Source organism: Dermacentor andersoni, chromosome 4 (assembly GCF_023375885.2).
Source record: "Dermacentor andersoni chromosome 4, qqDerAnde1_hic_scaffold, whole genome shotgun sequence".
NCBI classification, from domain to species: Eukaryota; Metazoa; Arthropoda; class Arachnida; order Ixodida; family Ixodidae; genus Dermacentor; species Dermacentor andersoni.
The window spans coordinates 12,671,549-12,690,789 of NC_092817.1; the positions used below are offsets into that span (position 1 = coordinate 12,671,549).

General features: G+C 47.6%; 1 protein-coding gene across 5 annotated transcripts in view; it reads left to right on the forward strand.

Annotated features, from left to right (window-relative positions):
• v (Tryptophan 2,3-dioxygenase vermilion) overlaps window positions 1-19,241 on the forward strand; it is a 308,315-nt gene that overhangs the window by 42,279 nt on the left and 246,795 nt on the right. Inside the window, exon 1 of one of the 5 annotated variants that reach the window (XM_055073399.2) lies at window positions 12,400-12,668. The exons of the other annotated variants lie outside the window; for them this stretch is intronic. The gene's annotated coding sequence lies outside the window, so the exon portion shown is untranslated. Of the gene's footprint in view, window positions 1-12,399; window positions 12,669-19,241 lie in introns of those variants that run through there. 5 annotated transcript variants of the gene reach the window in all.

Sequence of the window (19,241 nt, forward strand, 5' to 3'; positions counted from 1 at the left end):
TGCAACCGGTTCCTTGTCCGTCGCAACCATTTGAGGTCGTTGGCGTTGACCTGTATGGTCCTCTTCCTGTGACTCTCACCGGCAAACGATGGATTGTGACAGCCGTTGATCACTTGACACGCTACGCAGAAACAACTTGTGTGAGTTCTGCCTCAGCCTCTGAAGTTGCTGCATTCATACTTCAATCCTTAATACTGCGTCACGGTGCTCCTCGCGTCCTCCTGAGCGACCGTGGAAAAGCATTCCTCTCGCAACTACTAGACGAAGTACTCAGAGCCTCCGGAACCACCCACAAGACTACCTCCAGTTACCATCCGCAAACCAACGGCCTCACAGAGCGATTTCATCGCACGCTGTCAGACATGTTAGCCATGTACATCGACCCGGATCACAGAAACTGGGACGCAATTTTACCATTCGTGACCTTTGCATATAATACCGCCGTTCAACGCACGACCGGTTACTCGCCATTCTACCTTGTCTATGGTCGTTCGCCCTCTTCCTGTCTTGACGTCTCTTTCTTCGCGCCAACTGTCCATCAATGTCCTTCCTCCTGCGAAGAATATGTGTCCCGCATTCTGCGTTGTCGCCAGCTCGCCCGCATCAACACCGAAGCACGGCAACAGGACCGCAAGCAGCATTACGACGCCTCTCATCGCGTCGTGTGCTTCCGCCCTGGCGAGGAAGTGCTACTCCGGACACCAGTTCGTACTCCTGGCTTGTGTGACAAGTGTCAGCTTCGGTTCATCGGCCCCTACAAAGTCTTGGAGCAGACTTCTCCAGTGAACTATCGCGTGGAACCAGTTATTGTTCCAAATGACCGCCGCTGCCGCGCCGCTGAGATTGTCCACGTTTCCCGTATGAAGCCTTTCACGAGACGTTCACCGCCCCTTTGAATTGCGGCCAGGATGGCCGCTCTCGCGCGAGGGGACATTAGTGTGGGAATTTATAAGCTATTCTTTGTCATCTGTACATGATCATCATTATATGGGGTTCATATGGGGTTCTTCTTCATCATCGCTTGTGGGGCTGGCTCTCGTGTGTGCTCCGTGCTGTGGGCGTGGTCGGTTCGCCTAATCTTTTGACGCGGAATAAACGCCGGGATAACTGCTGCGTCACATTATATATATATATATATATATATATATATAGTAAGGCATTCAACTGAGTAGTTCATTATGAACTGATTCAGAATCTTAGAAATAATAATCTTCCTAACGTTATAGTTTCTTCGATGGCAGCCTATCTTTCGGATCATGTGAAGTTTGTCTCAATTGAACGTAACAACTCCAGCTGTCTTCCCGTAGCATCCGGTGTACCCCAGGGTAGCGTCCTGGGGCCACTGCTGTTTCTACTCTGCATAAATGACATTGTCACCGTTGTCACACCAGGCGCATAAATTAGATTGTTTGTGGACGACTGCGTCTTATTTCGGGAAATATCTTCAGTACTTGACTAGCCCGAACTTGATCTGAGCTTACATAATATATAAGAACGGTGATGGTTTGAGCATGGCCTTGAACAAACACAAAGCCGTCTGCCTTCGTTTTACTCGCAAGAAAATCCCTTTAAAATATGAATACGCATTGGCCGCTTCACCGTTAAAGGAAGGTGAAAATTATAAATACCTAGGCGTACCATTTTCTAATAACCTTTACTGGAATTTACGTATTAGTAATATTTGTTGTTTTGTCTTCTGTAAATTTTGCTTCTTAAAGCACAAACTGAGAAATTCACCTGCCAACTTTAAATTTTTAAACTATTTGACTTTCATCAGACCTAAACTATACTCTATAGAGTACGCTTGCATCACATGGGATCCGTACACTATGAATAACATTAATATCACGGAGAGAATTCAGAGAAAAGTTTTTCGTTTTATTTATGCTAAGTTTAACCGCACCTATTCCCCCACACACCTGATTCCCCACATTCCACATTCCCCTCCTCGAGACTCGGAGGTAGATACTTCGCCTGAATTTCTTACAGCAACTAATTAATCGTGCATTGTCCTCAGACCCCTCGGTATACGTGATCCCTTTGCCCACAAGCCGTACACGTCATGATCACACATATGCATCAACCCCTCATTTCGCCAAGACAAATACACACAAATTTTCTTTCTTCCCCTGAACAGTGTCTGTATTTAGAACTGTCTGTATTTAGAACTCCCTACCCGCGATGTATTAAAACCCTCCTAATGAAGTGCGTTACTCATATGTTCTCTGTTGTACATATTTGTTGTATAGTACTTATATTTCTGTATTTGCGCTTATTTATTTGTTTGTTTATTTATTTATTTATTTATTTAGTTAGTTAGTTAGTTAGTTAGTTAGTTAGTTAGTTAGTTAGTTAGTTAGTTAGTTAGTTAGTTAGTTAGTTAGTTAGTTAGTTAGTTAGTTAGTTAGTTAGTTAGTTAGTTAGTTAGTTATTTGCTTGCCTTATTTCTTATTTACCTTGTACGCTTGACGGCCCTTCCTGCAAGAACCGATGTGTGGTCTGCAGTATGTTATAAATAAAATAAAATTTAAAAAAAAATTGCCTGCTTTGGAGCACTTCTTGTTGGGAATTTTTAAAAAGCCAGTAGTTCATCAATACACATGCTACTCCGCCATAACATTTAACATGGCGTCCTCCACTCTCTTCCGTCCCCCAGTCAATTTCCGCTAGATTTGGTATCGGTTTATTTCACAGTTCTCCAGGGGTAACGGGGTAAATTCTTTTGCTCGCAAAACGCATTGATAAATCGCGTAGGTTTGGGCATGTTGGTATTCCATAACTTTTAGGTTTTTAGCGCACGAAAAGGGACGAGAGACAGAGGTGGCGCTGTGTCCGCGTCGTACCTCTGTCTCTCGTCCCTTTTTGTGCGCTAAAAACCTAAAAGACATTGATAAAGCTCCGGATGCTTGCATGCGCAATTTACGGCAAATGTCATAATTATTCGCCTGTCTTTGAAGTTTACCTGCATGTTGCCCATAATGTGCCCTTTATTTTCGCCAAATATAAACAAAATATATTTAGTTCACCGAAAACATCCATCAAACCAAGTCGGACAATCTTTTGACACCTGAAAATAGGGAAAGGAAAACTACGGTTCAGTAAATATTTGCAACGCTTTTAACCGGACCGGGACCGGAAAAAGTTTGTCGCACCTTGCGTTTACCATGTACCCCCCCCCCCCCCCCCCCTTCCATTTCCACAAAATATAAACTTGTAACCTACAGCTACGTCGGGACACTGGGAAGAATAGCTGATAGCGGCCGTATCACACGCTCTAACACTTGAATAAGATATTTTTTTACAAAGGCTGTGTTTGATCCAACCGTATATAACTTCGCACATAGTTTCCATAGCGTACCACCAATTTTCGCTAAATTTGGTCTTGGTGGACCGTAAATATAATTCTGCCAGGGCAGCGGGCTCAATACTTCCCCGCTCGTCAGACACGCTCATAACAATCTAGTGTGCTGGCGTACGTATTTTGTTGCGAAAGCCCCAATTGCCCATCTGTTTTGAACTTCACCTACACATCACACATTAACTGTCCTTACAGTCACCGAACATAACGAAGTTGCCTCCTTCAGTGAGGAAACCAGGTGAAACTAATATATCATGCATGAAGAAGAAAAAAGGAGATGAGGTTTCAATAATTATTCGTAACGCTTCCAAATGTGCCAGAAAGTGTAAAACTACGCGACATATTGCACTTAAAATGCCACCTATTCCTTCAAGGTATAAAATATCCGAAACGCAGAGTTCTGTTGGGACATTGGGAAACCTAGTCAATAGCAGCAGCGTGATGCTTTCGAACACTTGCTTACATTTTTTTAACGCTGTATTTGATCAACACGCGTTTATTAGCGCACATAAACTTGGCGTATTGTTCTCGTTATGTTCGCTAAATTTGAGCTCGGTTGTAGTTGTAGTTATGCCAGCGCAGCCGTCTAAGTATTACACCGCTCGTAATACAGACTAATAACGGTACGGACCACTTGCATACATGTCCTACTGGAAAATGAGTATTTAGCCCACCCATTTCGAACATTGCCTGTATATTTGCCATACCATGCCCCTAATTGTCCCCAGAGATAAACAAGATGCCTTGTTCAGCTTCCAAATGACACCGGAGGAATAAACCACGAATCTCGTATGATGCCCGAAAACACACGGAGAAAGGGGAGGTTTAGTAGGCTAGTCTGCAACACTTGCATTTAAAGCAAGAAAGTGAAAGTTTCGCGAAGGTTTGCGTTTAAAGTCACGAAATTTCAACCGTCTCTCATGATGTTCTTTTAGGAGTGTGGGAAACATTTCTATTAGCGGCAGTATGACACCCTGAAATGCTTCAATGAGCAACTTTCTACGAAGGCGGTGATGAACATACACACAATAAACAATAAACATATATCGCTCGTCAGTCAGAACATTGATTCGTACTCCGAATAAATATAAACACTGTGCCCCGCATAGAGATATATATTACCGAGGATGCCGAGGCAAAACAAATAAATGCCGTGTATAACGCATAAAAATTGGGAGAAAGTGACTTTTCAGTAAATTTTTTCAAAGCACATAAGCAACCTGCACTGTGCAAATTTTCAGTACACGTCACCAAAATGTGGCCTCAATTTTTCAAAATACGAAACAACTGCTGTTTTGCTCCTGGCGGGAAACAAGTATTAGTCTTTCTCTTATTTGGAAACAGCCTGAAAACGGAATCGTCAAAGTCACAAGTCACATATGCCTTTAGAAAAAAATCGAGTCAGTGTTCTATTGGTATTGAAGCGGCTCTTCACGTTCGACCAAGGTCATTTTCATGAGCATATCTAGGATAAGTCGTTATCACACAATAAAACTGGACAGCTACACCTGCAAGAGGCTTCATTGGATTTTTGATAAGATACTGAGACGGCAACGCTATGTAGGCTATCTCTGGACAGATATGAAATAGTTCCAGCAATTGATAATCCAACAATTTCATACCGTAAGAATTTCTTGCCATAAGGCGCACCACTCGTTGGGCACAGCTAATTATAATAGTTTATCCTGACCTCCCACTCGCCCGCACGTTAAATGTAGGAAGCTGATTGTGTTTTCGAATACGGATATAATGGCCCCAAAAAACTGGGTGTGATGCAAGTTGCGCAAGCTCACATTTGTTAGGCGAATCCGTATGGCGAATCTCGCGCGTCGGCTTGTACAGCGCGTCCCGAGAACGCACAAAAGGCAATCAAGCAGGGGATGCGTAGCGAAGAAAAGCATTGCTTATGTGGTCACTCTATTAAGAAAGGAAATTTAGCTTCAGCTGTAGTTCTGCTGGACTTTTCAGCGTGCAGCCAAAGCGCCCGCTTTCAAAAGTGGGGGAAGGGGGCAAATGACATACTATGCCCCCCCCCCCCCGGTAGATACGCCTATGGTCCCCCCTCCTCTTATGGCTCCTGCCAAGCTGTGCCAAAGAATGCTCCTCAGGTACGCATTCAAATGCACTTTCTAGAACTTCAGTTACTCGTGCCAGGAATCGCACACAGATGCCTGAAAATCGTATGCCGGCATATTGTACGCAGCCGTCAGCCCATGGTTTTCGGAATCTGAAGTCCTGCACCCGGAAACAAGCATATTCACTGCTGAGGCTTATGCTGTACTGTCTACTATAAAACATATAAAGAAAACAAAGCTACGAAAGGCAATTGTGTTCAGACTCTCTAAGTGTTGTAAAATCTCCAATGTCACTCCAGGAACTAAAAAAATGATGTACTCAATGCACTTCTGTGCACAGGATATGCATCTAATCAGCAGGCGACATTATCTTGGATACCTGGGCACAGAGGCATCGAAGGCAACATGTTTCTAGATGAAATTGCCGCATCCATTGCAACGAAAGCTAGAAACTCTTCCATAGGTGTCCCTGCCATAGACATAAAGTCATTTTAGCGCAATAAACTTAGAAGTGTATGGACAAAGAAATCTCTAATAAACTTCATTTAATCAAGCCACATTTACGCAATTTGCTACCAATAACAAAAATACGGTGATTTAAGGTCACACTCTGCCGCCCTAGGATAGGCCATACGTATGGCGCACGCTGTCATCTGTTGACCGGTAGTGAACCTTCTCATCATCATCATCAGCCGGGTTACGCCCACTGCAGGGCAAAGGCCTCTCCCATACTTCTCCAACAACCCCGGTCATGTACTAATTCGGCCATGTCGTCCCTGCAAACTTCTTAATCTCATCCGCCCACCTAACTTTCTGCCGCCCCCTGCTACGCTTCCATTACCTTGGAATCCAGTCCGTAACCCTTAATGACCATCGGTTATCTTCCCTCCTCATTACATGTCCTGCCCATGCCCATTTCCTTTTCTAGATTTCAACTAAGGTGTCATTAACTCGCATTTCTTCCCTCACCCAATCTGCTCTTTTCTTATCCCTTAACGTTACACCCATCATTCTTCTTTCCATAGCTCGTTGCGTCGTCCTCAATTTAAGTAGAACCCTTTTCGTAAGCCTCCAGGTTTCTGCCCCGTAGGTGAGTACTGGTAAGACACAGCTATTATACACTTTTCTCCTGAGGGATAATGGCAACCTGCTGTTCATGATCTGAGAATAACTGCCAAACGCACCCCAGCCCATTCTTATTCTTCTGATTATTTCCGTCTCATGATCCGGATCCGCCGTCACTACCTGCCCTAAGTAGGTGTATTCCCTTACCACTTCCAGTGCCTCGCTACCTATTGTAAATTGCTGTTCTCTTCCGAGACTGTTAACCATTACTTTAGTTTCCTGCAGATTAATTTTTAGGCCCACTCTTCTGCTTTGCCTCTCCAGGTCAGTGAGCATGCATTGCAATTGGTTCCCTGAGTTACTAAGCAAGGCAATATCATCAGCGAATCGCAAGTTACCAAGGTATTCTCCATTAACTTTTATCCCCAATTCTTCCCAATCCAGGTCTCTGAATACCTCCTGTAAACACGCTGTGAATAGCATTGGAGAGATCGTATCTCCCTGCCTGACGCCTTTCTTTATTGGGATTTTGTTACTTTCTTTATGGAGGACTATGGTGGCTGTGGAGCCGCTATAGATATCTTTAAGTATTTTTACATACGGCTCGTCTACACCCTGATTCCGTAATGCCTCCATGACTGCTGAGGTTTCGACAGAATCAAACGCTTTCTCGTAATCAATGAAAGCTATATATATGGGTTGGTTATATTCCGCACATTTCTCTATCACCTGATTGATAGTGTGAATATGGTCTATTCTTGAGTAGCCTTTACGGAATCCTGCCTGGTTCTTTGCTTGACAGAAGTCTAAGGTGTTCCTGATTCTATTTGCGATTACCTTAGTAAATAGTTTGTAGGCAACTGAAAGTAAGCTGATCGGTCTATAATTTTTCAAGTCCTTGGCGTCCCCTTTCCTATGGATTAGGATTATGTTAGCGTTCTTCCAAGATTCCGGTACGCTCGAGGTCATGAGGCATTGCGCATACAGGGTAGCCAGTTTCTCTAGAACAATCTGCCCACCATCCTTCAACAAATCTACTGTTATCTTATCCTCCCCAGCTGCCTTCCCCCTTTGCATAGCTCCCAAGGCTTTCTTTACTTCTTCCGGCGTTACCTGTAGGATTTCGAATTCCTCTAGACTATTCTCTCTTCTATTATCGTCGTGGGTACCACTGGTACTGTATAAATCTCTATAGAACTCCTCATCCACTTGAACTATCTCAACTATATTAGTAATGATATTGCCGGCTTTGTCTCTTAACGCATCCATCTGATTCTTGCCAATTCCTAGTTTCTTCTTCACTGCTTTTAGGCTTCCTCCGTTCCTGAGAGCATGTTCAATTCTATCCATATTATACTTCCTTATGTCAGCTGTCTTACGCTTGTTGATTAACTTCGAAAGTTCTGCCAGTTCTATTTTAGCTGTAGGGTTAGAGGCTTTCATACATCGGCGTTTCTTGATCAGATCTTTCGTCTCCTGCGATAGCTTACTGGTATCCTGTCTAACGGAGTTACCACCGACTTCTACTGCACACTCCTTAATGGTGCCCACAAGATTGTCGTTCATTGCTTCAACACTAAGGTCCTCTTCCTGAGTTAAAGCCGAATACCTGTTCTGTAGCTTGATCTGGAATTCCTCTATTTTCCCTCTTACCGTTAACTCATTGATCAGCTTCTTATGTACCAGTTTCTTCCGTTCTCTCCTCAGGTCTAGGCTAATTCGAGTTCTTACCATCATATGGTCACTGCAGCGCACCTTACTGAGCACGTCCACATCTTGTATGATGCCAGGGTTAGCGCAGAGTATGAAGTCTATTTAATTTCTAGTCTCGCCGTTCGGGCTCCTCCACGTCCACTTTCGGCTATCCTGCTTGCGGAAGAAGGTATTCATTATCCGCATATTATTCTGTTCCGCAAACTCAATTAACTCTCTCCTGCTATTCCTAGTGCCTATGCCATATTCCCCCACTGCATTGTCTCCAGCCTGCTTCTTGCCTACCTTGGCATTGAAGTCGCCCATCAGTATAGTGTATTTTGTTTTCACTCTACCCATCGCCGATTCCACGTCTTCATAGAAGCTTTCGACTTCCTGGTCATCATGACTAGATGTAGGGGCGTAGACCTGTACAACCTTCATTTTGTACCTCTTATTAAGTTTCACAACAAGACCTGCCACCCTCTCATTAATGCTATAGAATTCCTGTATGTTACCAGCTATATGCTTATTTATCAGGAATCCGACTCCTAGTTCTCGTCTCTCCGCTAAGCCCCGGTAGCACAGGACGTGCCCGCTTTTTAGCACTGTATATGCTTCTCTTGGCCTCCTAACTTCACTGAGCCCTATTATATTCCATTTACTGCCCTCTAATTCTTCCAATGGCCCTGCTAGATTCGCCTCACTAGATAACGTTCTAGCGTTAAACGTTGCCAGGTTCATATTCCAACCTTCTATCTGCAGATAACGTGGTGAGACGCTGGCCGCCCTGTACGACTTGCTGAAGTGTCAGGAAGCGGAAGCTGCAAGGAAAGAAACACTTCCCTCTAGCCTACTGACAGTATATTCAATTTCGTCCTGCAACGTTCCTTGGTACTGACTCGTTTTATTGCGATAGTAATTACATGGACACTCCAGGCGCATTTTCGCTGTCATCGTCGCGTCACCGTGATGTTCCACATAAAGTCCAAGCACGATAACATCGTCGCCACGCGCCGTATGCTGCACGTGCAAGCGTGCGAGGGTGAGCCGACGATGGCGGCTCAATATCGCGCGCGCAAAGAATGAAAGCGGGGAGGAAGCGCGCCGTCTTCGGTCGCACGTAAGGCACCAGGGGCCGGCTCCGGCGGCGGCTGTGTATGACACGGCCGCGCGGGCCTTAGCTTGAAAGCGATCTGCGATGGGGACAGAGCGCGCCGAGTGCTGATAGTTTCGTGTGCGCGTGTTCTCACCGCTTGGTTATTGTTGTAGCGAGAGGCAGCAGCTCGCTGCTGCTGCCGCGCTTCCTCACTCCAGCGTTTAGACAGGGAGCGTGCGCGGTCATCGAGTGAGATGTGTTCATGTTTGCTTGTGCGCGTGTGAGACGGCGCTTGTTAATTTAGTTAGTAAGAGAATATTTACGAGTTTATACAGCCGCTAAAGCTACTACATACATCTACTTCGCATAGCTGCCTGCTAACTTGCTCTCGCAATGAAACCCTTTCGGTGAAACTGCGACATTTTTCGACAAAGTTTCTACAGGAGATTAGGTCATTGCAAATTATAGGTCCATGAGTTTCGTAGCATGGCATCTCGCCAGAGGCTGCTGCTGCGATAGTAGAATTTTGAAGAGCAGGTGCCTCCAGGCCCTTGCACTTAAGGGCCTCGTCGAGACAGTGGTGCTACTGCCATTTATACGTTTTAGTATGTCAGTCATTGAGAGCATTACTTTTAGATATTTAGCACATCTCACAAGTCGTTGTCGTTATTTTAATAGTATATAACTACTGCTTTAGGCCCCTATACAGCGGCGTTACATGGTTATTATCAGCCACTTTAGCAGTTGTCATTACTGCGTCACCTCCTACATTATACTACATTGCTTGGCGCTCTTTGTCCATGATTGGCCATTGCGCCCCAAAACCCCACATATCATCAACCATGGTCCCCGCGCAGGAGCCCGACGCTCCGCCTATTAGGCCACAAACGCATGCGGGTCACGAGAGATTAAGTACTTTGTGACTCGCCTTCCCTTTTGAGACGGGCACGTGGCACATAAACAATTCGCTTATGAAATCAAGAGTGCGTCAGTGTTCATCCACCCTTCCTTCCTTTGTTGCAGCCAGCGCCTTGATTCGCTAGATGACATTACGCAGCATTCGTGCTCGGCCCAGGCCGTAACAGAGCAGAGTGTAATGTTTCTTCGCCGGAGTACAACAAATCAGTCCTCACGCCATCGTCATGGCCGTCATTGCCGTCGCCCTGCTGTAGTCGTCGGCCACACGACTGCTGCTCACCGACCTGCACCCGTGGTCTCGTGGTTGAGTGTCCGCCTTGACTGCAGGAGGACGTAGGTTCAAATCCACGCCGCTGCCGGTTACTCACCGGTTACCTAAATGCGCACAGGCGTCGCCCGGCCCGACGCTCGGCTTTCTTTTGGGTGCACGGTGCATGCTGTGGACGCGCCATGCAAATTCGTCGTGAACCTCCCCATCGGCTTCCAGTAAATTGCCAGAGCAAGGTCGTCGTTCTGCTACAGTCACTGTTAGCACGCTTTTTACTAAGGCGCAGACACCACCACCTTGAAGCGCCTCACGAGTGCTTGCACTGGTGAGGCGTGCAAGCACTGGTGACCAAGCACTGGTGAGGAGTGCAAGCACTGGTGACCAAGTGCTCACCAGTGCTTGCATGTCTTAAGTATCATGGCTCTTCCGAAACGGATATCTTTTGACTTCAAGTACAAGTAGTACCTCTAGTCAACAGGCCTCTGCGACTATTGATATAAGACTTGCTGCGCATCTTCACGTGTGCGCGCAACTAGTGCTCTTTCCGACCCCCTTTCCCTAGTGCAGCGTAGCAAACCGGACGTATACGTCTTGTTAACCTCCTTGCCTTTCCTTTCTTCTCTCTCTCACACGATATGCTGCGCCTTCCAGTAACACTGGCGGGTCCCCAAAGGATGCTAGATAGCCAGCTACTTCTAAAATGATTTGTATAACATTGATTCACGTATTGCATGTAATCTGCATGACTTCTTTGTTTTTCTGTCTACTTTTTTTGTGAGCTGGTTAGTCAAACCGACGTCTGCTCGTAAACTTTTATGCATATTCGCCTTTGACTCTCACTTCGCAATGAGTAACGGTTTGTAGCCGTGCGTTTCTTAGTATGTGCGCTGTTTTCTCGCCAATTTGCGTTGTTCGAATCATCGTGTCCGCTTTCTCGTCGGAGGATGATCAGTATGGCCGATCTCCCTGTTTATCCTCTCTCTACCTTATCTCTCTCTCTCTCTCTCACAAATGCTTCGCGAGACCCTCAACTCTCCAGCTGCCTTGCCTTCAGTATATCATCGGGATGCGGGTGAAATTAATGAAGGCATCTCCCGGCAGGTGCATACTTATACGACTGCTGACCTTTGCCTTGGCAAAGTAATGTTCAGCGCCCACGCGGGGGCGTATAGCGCGTGTGCGATTCTCGCAGGAAGCGGATTCTACAAACAGAGCAAAGAAAGCCAGAATGGAGGCCGGCGGTGGCCCAACCTGTCGCGCGGTGAGCGTTGTTCCCTGTGGGGAGTACCGAGGAAAACGGACGGCAGGACGAAGCGCGTATGATGCAGTAGCAGCTGATATCGGTGGCGAGAGGGGTGGGCACCTTCACGGCAGTGGTCAAAATGAAAGTGGACGGTGCGCTGCGGGAGAGATGAAAAGTCTTCCGCCACGGTCTAACAAACGCGTCTTCGTCGTCGCGGCGCGCAAATGAACTGTCGCCATGGGCAACGGGAAAACGAGGAACGCGAGGGCAAAAACCGAAAAACTTGTGCGAGCGCGCATCTCGACCAGAAGAGAAAGAAATATACCTACAAACGCCGCGCGAGCGGTACGCGCACCAACGCCGCGACAGCAGCGCCTCGCTGCTCTAGATGGCGAGCAGCGGAGTGCAGCGTCTTCTCTTTCCAGTTGCGTTAACCGCTTTTCCCTCTCCTCGTAGCTTTCCCTCGGCCCGTAAGCGCCTCCTTCCCCATTTCCACCTTAGCTTTCATTCGCTACCCAACTTCTCGCTGCTCGCTCTTTCCCTCGGCCGCCGCTTCACTCCCTAAACGCTCCCTCCCTCCCTGCGTCGTGAAATGGGGAAGCGCGCTTTTTCGAGCGACGTCAGCTGGCTGCGCGGCGGCGGACGCTCGCGGCGCTGCTCTCCCAGGCTCGCTCGGCCGGCGAAAAGGCGCGCCGCTAGTCACGCTACGGATAGCGGCAACCCGGTGCTGCCGACGCCGCCTCGCGCCAGCGCCGCAGTCTGCGCTTAGCCCCGGCCACGACGACGCCTCCCGCGCACGGTGTAGAGTGCGCAAGTTGACGCGGAGGAAATTTTTCCCTTTCTGTCTGAGCACGCCGGTGAGTGAGTGAGGTGCTGGGAAGTGTCGGGTCGTGTGCTACGTCGTCGGTGCGCCTTGGGGAGACCGCCCGACCGTCGTCTGGGATCGACAGGTGAGAATGAATATATAAGACAATCAGTTCGCGGCATTCCTCATCCCTTTTCCTTCCATTGAGAGCTCACGTAGATACGGAGCAGGGAGAGAGCTCGCACTTAAGCGGCAGGGTGAACGGCACCGCGTAAATTGGACAGTCGTGGTCGCGGCGTCGGGTGTCAGTCTGGCTGGTTCGATTGAAAAAGGGGTCGTCAAATCGAATGGGAGAGCTCAATTCGATATCACATTGTCCCACCTGCCATCGGCAGAGAAGGAATGCGCTTGGGGCAGCGGCCACTTTGTTCGCGTGCTAGTGTGCCGAGTCAAAGAGCGGGAGCGCTGGTTGAAAGTAACCGTGGCGCAGCCAGCGCCCTCCCGCGGCTAGTGCAGGCACCGATTCCGTGGTACGCGTGCGTGCCGACATGCTCGCCCCACCGGCCGGTAGATGTCGAGAGGGAGCGCCACATTGTGCGTGCCCGTGCCATTCAGCCGGTGCTGAAAGATAGCAAAGGAACCACGCGAACCAAGCCCGTACCCGTGGAAAATCGTCATCACTCTGATTACTTGGGATGCCACAACATTGTGATCTGATAAGTTAATTAGTGGACTGGGCGGCTCCCCTAATGAGAAGTTAGCTGTGCTCTTGGCATTTGGCTTTAGGTGGCAGCTACATTTGGCAATTTTAACGTCCCACCCACACACAACGTATATGGAGAAAGACGGCTCTCTTTTATACGGGCAAAATATGGAACACCCTTCCACTCCACATAAAGTATGCTCGAACGTTTTCTCCTGCAGCGAAATAGTTCTTCATGCACATGCATTCTTCATCTTAAATATACTCTTCCTGTTCTGTGCATCCGATGTTGCCATATAATGTGAACATGTAAGATATCCTCTTGAATTGATGCAATTGCTCCTTGTTATGTATTATTTTCTTTCACATTTGTACTCATATAAATTTCCCTCTCCCGGTTGTTTTATACTGGTATTTTATATATAACCAAGTGAATGCATTATTGTGCTTTATTCTTTTATTTTTTGGACCCATGACTAGCCTATGGCTACAGGTCCAGACATTCTGTGACACATTCTTATTGTGTTTTTCAAGGATAAATAAACAATTTTGAATTTGATTAGATGTCAACTAAGGATTCTTCGATTAATTTCATTTGATAGACTCACACCGTTTAACATCCCTAACTAAAACCCAATTGTCTAAGTACATGGGCGTTTTTATATTCCGATGGGAGCGGAATGGGAAAACTCCTGAGGAAACAATCCTTGCTCCTCGGGCTAAACAACTATTACTTTCCCTCAGAAACAGCACTTATTTGAACATATAATTGTATATGGCAATCGGCTGTCCGATGATTTGTGATAATGTGTGGCCTGCGGCTGAGCGCGTTCGGCGTCCTTGTAATAACCACACTAGTTACGGAGGAGATGGCATAATCGCCCAGAAGAAGGCAGCTGGTGCTTCCCTCAGCTGGCCCCTCGCAACACGAAGACTAGTAGAGTAGTTTGCTGGGCCAGTTGGTGCATGGTGAACGTATAATGGTTTCCAGCAAGTGCGGACGCGAGCACAAATAGAAACGGACAGGACAACGCTGGACTTACAACTGGAGTTTACAATAAACTTCAGTTGTAAGTCCAGCGTTGTCCTGTCCGTTTCTACTTACTTCTGCTCGCGTCCGTACTTGCTGGAAACCACTATACGTTCACGCGGACTAGCTTGCCGCTTTCTGTTATTGCCACCAGCAGCTATGTTCTAGAAAGATGCGTTTCACATGTGACGTAACGTCATGCTCATTTCGTCGACTTGGAGGCGAACAAGAAGGCCGGGTACGGAAATACGATTTAAAACGGAGTTGAAGATTTGAAGAAAGTTTACGAAGAGCTAACCCCGGTTGCTATCCTAGGACGTGTTTAAAGCATGCGTTGCGAAGCGTTTAGTTGTGGCACAATGTTACAGTATGCGTTAAGGGTGGCGCTCCCACTACCACCGTGCCTTACGCGAACGCGGGAGCCAAGCGGCACTTGGAGCGCGCCACTTCCTCAAGGAACAGTCCGGCACCCCGTGCAGCGCCGCAGACGCTGCGGCTGCAGAGGTGCCGCGACGTCTTGGACGGCAGCGTCTCAAAGCGCTCTGTTTGCTTTGTATTCCGCCCTGTGACCGTTACTACTCTGTTAGACTTCACTGTCCTCGAAATACGCTGGCGAAAGCGGTTAGACAGTGGCAAAAAAAAAAGAAAACGCGGTTAGTGCTAAAAGAATACGAAACGCATTACTATGCAGTGCATATTTCCAACTACTTCGCGAAACCTTAAGATTGGCATAAGTAAGCGCCATAGGTGGAGTGAAGGAAAGCTGGGTGCAGACAAAGCTCGTACAGGAGCTACGAGAGAACCGAAGGGGAACCGAGGTAGTGTTGCGCGAACACCGATTTGAAAGAAGGCAGAGTGGTCGGCCTGGAGCGATCGAGCGTTCTTTATCCTGCTACTCTGCACAACGGGAGGGGCAAAGGGAACGCAAAAGTGTCATGAGGGACGATGACGATAGAAAAGGGATGCACAATGATGACAACAAGTTCAAGATTTTGTTGACAAACATTCCGAAATGTTACCCATAAAGCCACCGCCGGGTTCCAGATCTTGGCAGCAGTCAGCAGTTCAAATTAACTTTCAGATAAAGGCGCAACGAAGAAGCTGGCATGTAATCCTCAGCTGCTCCAGCAGCACAAGCGCCAAGAAAAAACTTCGCATAACTTAAAGAGCTGCGATAAGTGGCTTCAGTACGGCGAGAACCTGCAAGGCACTTTTAGCGGCCAGAGGCTGGAGACCACAGAGAACCACGCGCACTGGTTCTACCAGATGTTTCAGCATTTTTCTTAACACGTTAGTTCTCATTATATCCATCTCCTTGATTGCCTGTAGCGTCGCCAACTTTATTGGCTCAATCATTCTTGGTGCAGAGGACCGCTACGGCAAGGTGTCGAGGCCGTGGGTCTAGATGGCAGCAAAGGCCATTCCGTGTCTGTATCAGCCGGTGGTGACGAATATTCGCCGTGTGCTCTCACTGTCCTTGAATTCCCCGTAGGTGTGTTTACTATCTCCGATGCAGACAAAGGCACATGTGATCGTGGCGTCTGCGCCCCGCTTTGCAGTTCCTCAGATGTGGCTGGGTGGAGTTTCTTTCGCGAGCGTTGTTTGTCTTGGTGAACAGACTGAGCAGCCTCTCTACGGGAACATTCGTCTCTTGATATATTGTTCGGAGAATACAAACTTTTCGCAGATTCGGGCAAACCTTCGACGTGATTTCCAGGACAGTTCGGACATTTGAATGCAGACGCATCACAGTAGGCGTTGCATTTTTTCCGCCGCAACGCTGGCAGATTTCTTCATTGTTGCACACAGCGCTAACGTGGCTTATATCGAGACACTTTCGGTAGTGAAGAGGCCTCGGAACGAATGGTCGGACATGGTCTATCGCGTACCCCACTTTGACAGACGCAGCTAATGTCGAAGAAGCAAATATTAACTTGATGCACCGGGAGTTCCCCAAGCGGCGAATTTCAAGAATGCGCGCACCGATGAACTCAAGACTCCTGAGGTCCGCATACTTGATTTCAAGGCCCACATCGGAAATCACACCAGTCGTTGTCTCCTTCCCGTAAGTAACAAAAAGTCCGTGTTCTTGTTTTTGGCAAAGTTGTTTTTGCCAAATGTTTCTACACTTCATCGAGCTTACAAAAAAAAAAAATCAACATCCTTAGGTTGGGAATGTCTTCTTGCCACGAAAACCGGCGATAAAAAAGCTCTCACTTTCACCAAATGGCTCCGCTATATACTTCCAACTCTTCTCGACCAACTCTGCGGTACTTCCAAAATAACGAACCTTATTTTGGCCGTGGGTGCTCAACAACCTATCTTACCTCGCTAACAAGTTCGCTTCTACCTCAGGACCTTTTTTTTTGCCACATAGTAGTTGCATGCCACGCCGTTCCTTACAGAGTAAGAGTTAGTCAGCTCCGTTTTAGAGCTAATGTGGCGTAGAAGTTAGGAGAAAAAGAAAAATGTCATGCGTTGCGAAGCATATGTGTACCTCAGGCACTGCTCGCCGTGCAGTACGTGAGGCTGCCGAACTCGTAGATCGTGCGGTCTTGCCTCGCAGCGAGCCATTTACTTTCTCCTTCGCTTGTTGCGCCCGGTGCTGTTGTATGGCATATACCCTGCGAGGCGCCTTACATAACGCACGCAACCGTGCTGTCACGGGCTGTAGCGCTTTGATTTATTAAGGAGCAAGACGAACCATCAACTGGAAATGAAGCTGGTGCGATTGACCGTTAGAGAGCCATTAGAGAGCGAAAGCAGGGTCATTAAAAAAACACGCCGGGCGGCCCGCCGAGCGAACGCCTGAAGCCTTCCCCATTTCCCCACTCCTTCCATCCGCTGCGTAAGAAGTAGGCGCGTGGCTGGGGCTTCTCCGGCCTTCCTTTCTAAAGACGTTGCTTCCCTTCCCCATTCCGTTTTCTTTATGCGCCGGCTCTTTGAGAGACTCGCCACTAAATAGCTTCATAGAGGGTACAGTCCGTTGCAAAAGAGTGAGAGCCACCGCTCTTGTCGCTGGAATGTGCTTCCTCAGTGTTTCATCCTCCTCCTTCTTTCTCTTATTATTATTAGTAGTTGGTAATAATAATAATAATAATAATAATAATAATAATTATTATTATTATTATTATTATTATTATTATTATTATTATAGTAGTAATAGTAGTGGCTGTAGTAGGAGTTATCAGTTTCTTTGCACAAATGACAAATGTACGTATAATAATATATTACACACAGTCAGGACTCCCGGTGATGCAGTAAAGGCAGAACGGGCTTCAAAGCAACTTGCCGGTGAATGCTGGCGGCCGTGTCTCCAGCGTCACAGAGCCGCCACGTTCTGTCTGCGAGAGCGGCGGAAGACTTTATAGGCGGCGTCTGGGCCGACGGCGTCGTGGGAGAGAGAGAGACAGACAGACAATGAACTTTTATTAGAACAAACTTTATTCAAGAACCCCGGTCCGGGTTCGCCCGCTTTGTTCTAGTTGTCTGCCAAGCCGAGCGTCGTGATGAGCTCGATCATGGCACGTACGTAGTCGGAGGAGGAGTCCGCCAGCCACTCCTGAAGTGTCGTAGGTCTACGGTTGGGTGAGAGTTTGGCAAGGCTAGCCTGAATAGCGAGACGGCTCCCCGGACAGTCCCACAGAATGTGAGCATTATCCGGGAAGCCGCCACATGCCATGCAAGCAGGTTTACCAGGCAAACCTTGTATGTAGTGTTGGAAGTGTGGGGACCAGAGAGAGTGCGTCTGTGCACGCCTCCATAGTACCGCCTCTCTTCGATTCATGTGTGTATCCGCTTGTGGATACTTCATGGATTTGTTTAGTAAATCGTCAAGTTTTTCGCGCCTTTCCGCCCGCGCGAAGGCATATTGCTCATTCAGACTCAGTGGGTCCGGCCACCACAGAGGAGGGCCCGGGAGATTTGCGCGGGATGTGGCATGTGCCACTTCGTTCCCTCTGATCCCTGTATGACTCGGAATCCACTGAATCCGCACTCTAATGTTAGGCTGTGCGTTGAGGTGCGTTGTTATTGCTGAGTGTAGTGCCGCGGAAACGTTTCTGCCTGCGAGTGCCCTGCATGCAGCCTGGCTATCTGTTCGAATGAGCCGATTTCGTTCGTGTGGATTTGGCATGGTCGCGGCTTCCACGACAGCTGTAAGTTCCGCTTGATGTTGTGACGTAACATTGCAGTGTAGGCCCCATGATAAAGGTGTAGAGTCGGTTGCCACCCCTGTGCAGAAGCCTCGATTATTTGGAGAGGCGTCTGTGATAGGATCCAGTCTTCGGTGTCGTCCTTGAGGTGTAGTGCTCGACTTTGTCGTCTTTCTGGTTGTGTGTCTGCCCCCATATTTCGAGGTATTGGGTCGACGGTAATATGGTCTAGCGTGTCCCACGGGGGATATTGTTGTTCCCTGTCTGGGCATTGTGGGACATCGTAGCCTAGATCACGCATAAATGCCCGTCCCTGTCTAGATAGCTTCAGGCGATTAAATTGTGCCTCTTGGTGGAGTTGTTTCAGCTCATCCAGTTTAGGCAGCACTGCCGTCTCATCAACTCGGTTGGATCGTGAATATGCAGGGGTGCCTAGAATAACTCTCGTTATCTGCCGAAGCATGGTTTCAAGTTTGCCTTTTTGTGTTTTGGTGACTTGTAAGTACGGATATTGGTACATTATTCGAGGTATAGCCAGGGCCATGGTGAGTCTTCTGAGTTGGTGCTCTTCGATACCTCTCACCCTTTGTGTTGTTCTTGTAAGTAGCCTCTTGACTTCATGGAGCTGCCGAATTGTTTGCCGCACCCAAACGTCCGCCTTACCATTGTCCTGTAGCCAAAAGCCCAGGACCTTGATATGCGTTTTTCTTGGGACAATATCTTGGTTCACTTGTAGTGTTATTAGTTTTCGTTCCTCTTCTGCCTGCGGTTCTCTTTGGTTGGTTACCACTATGTGCTCGCTCTTGGCACTGGACAGGGCGAGGCCCCTTT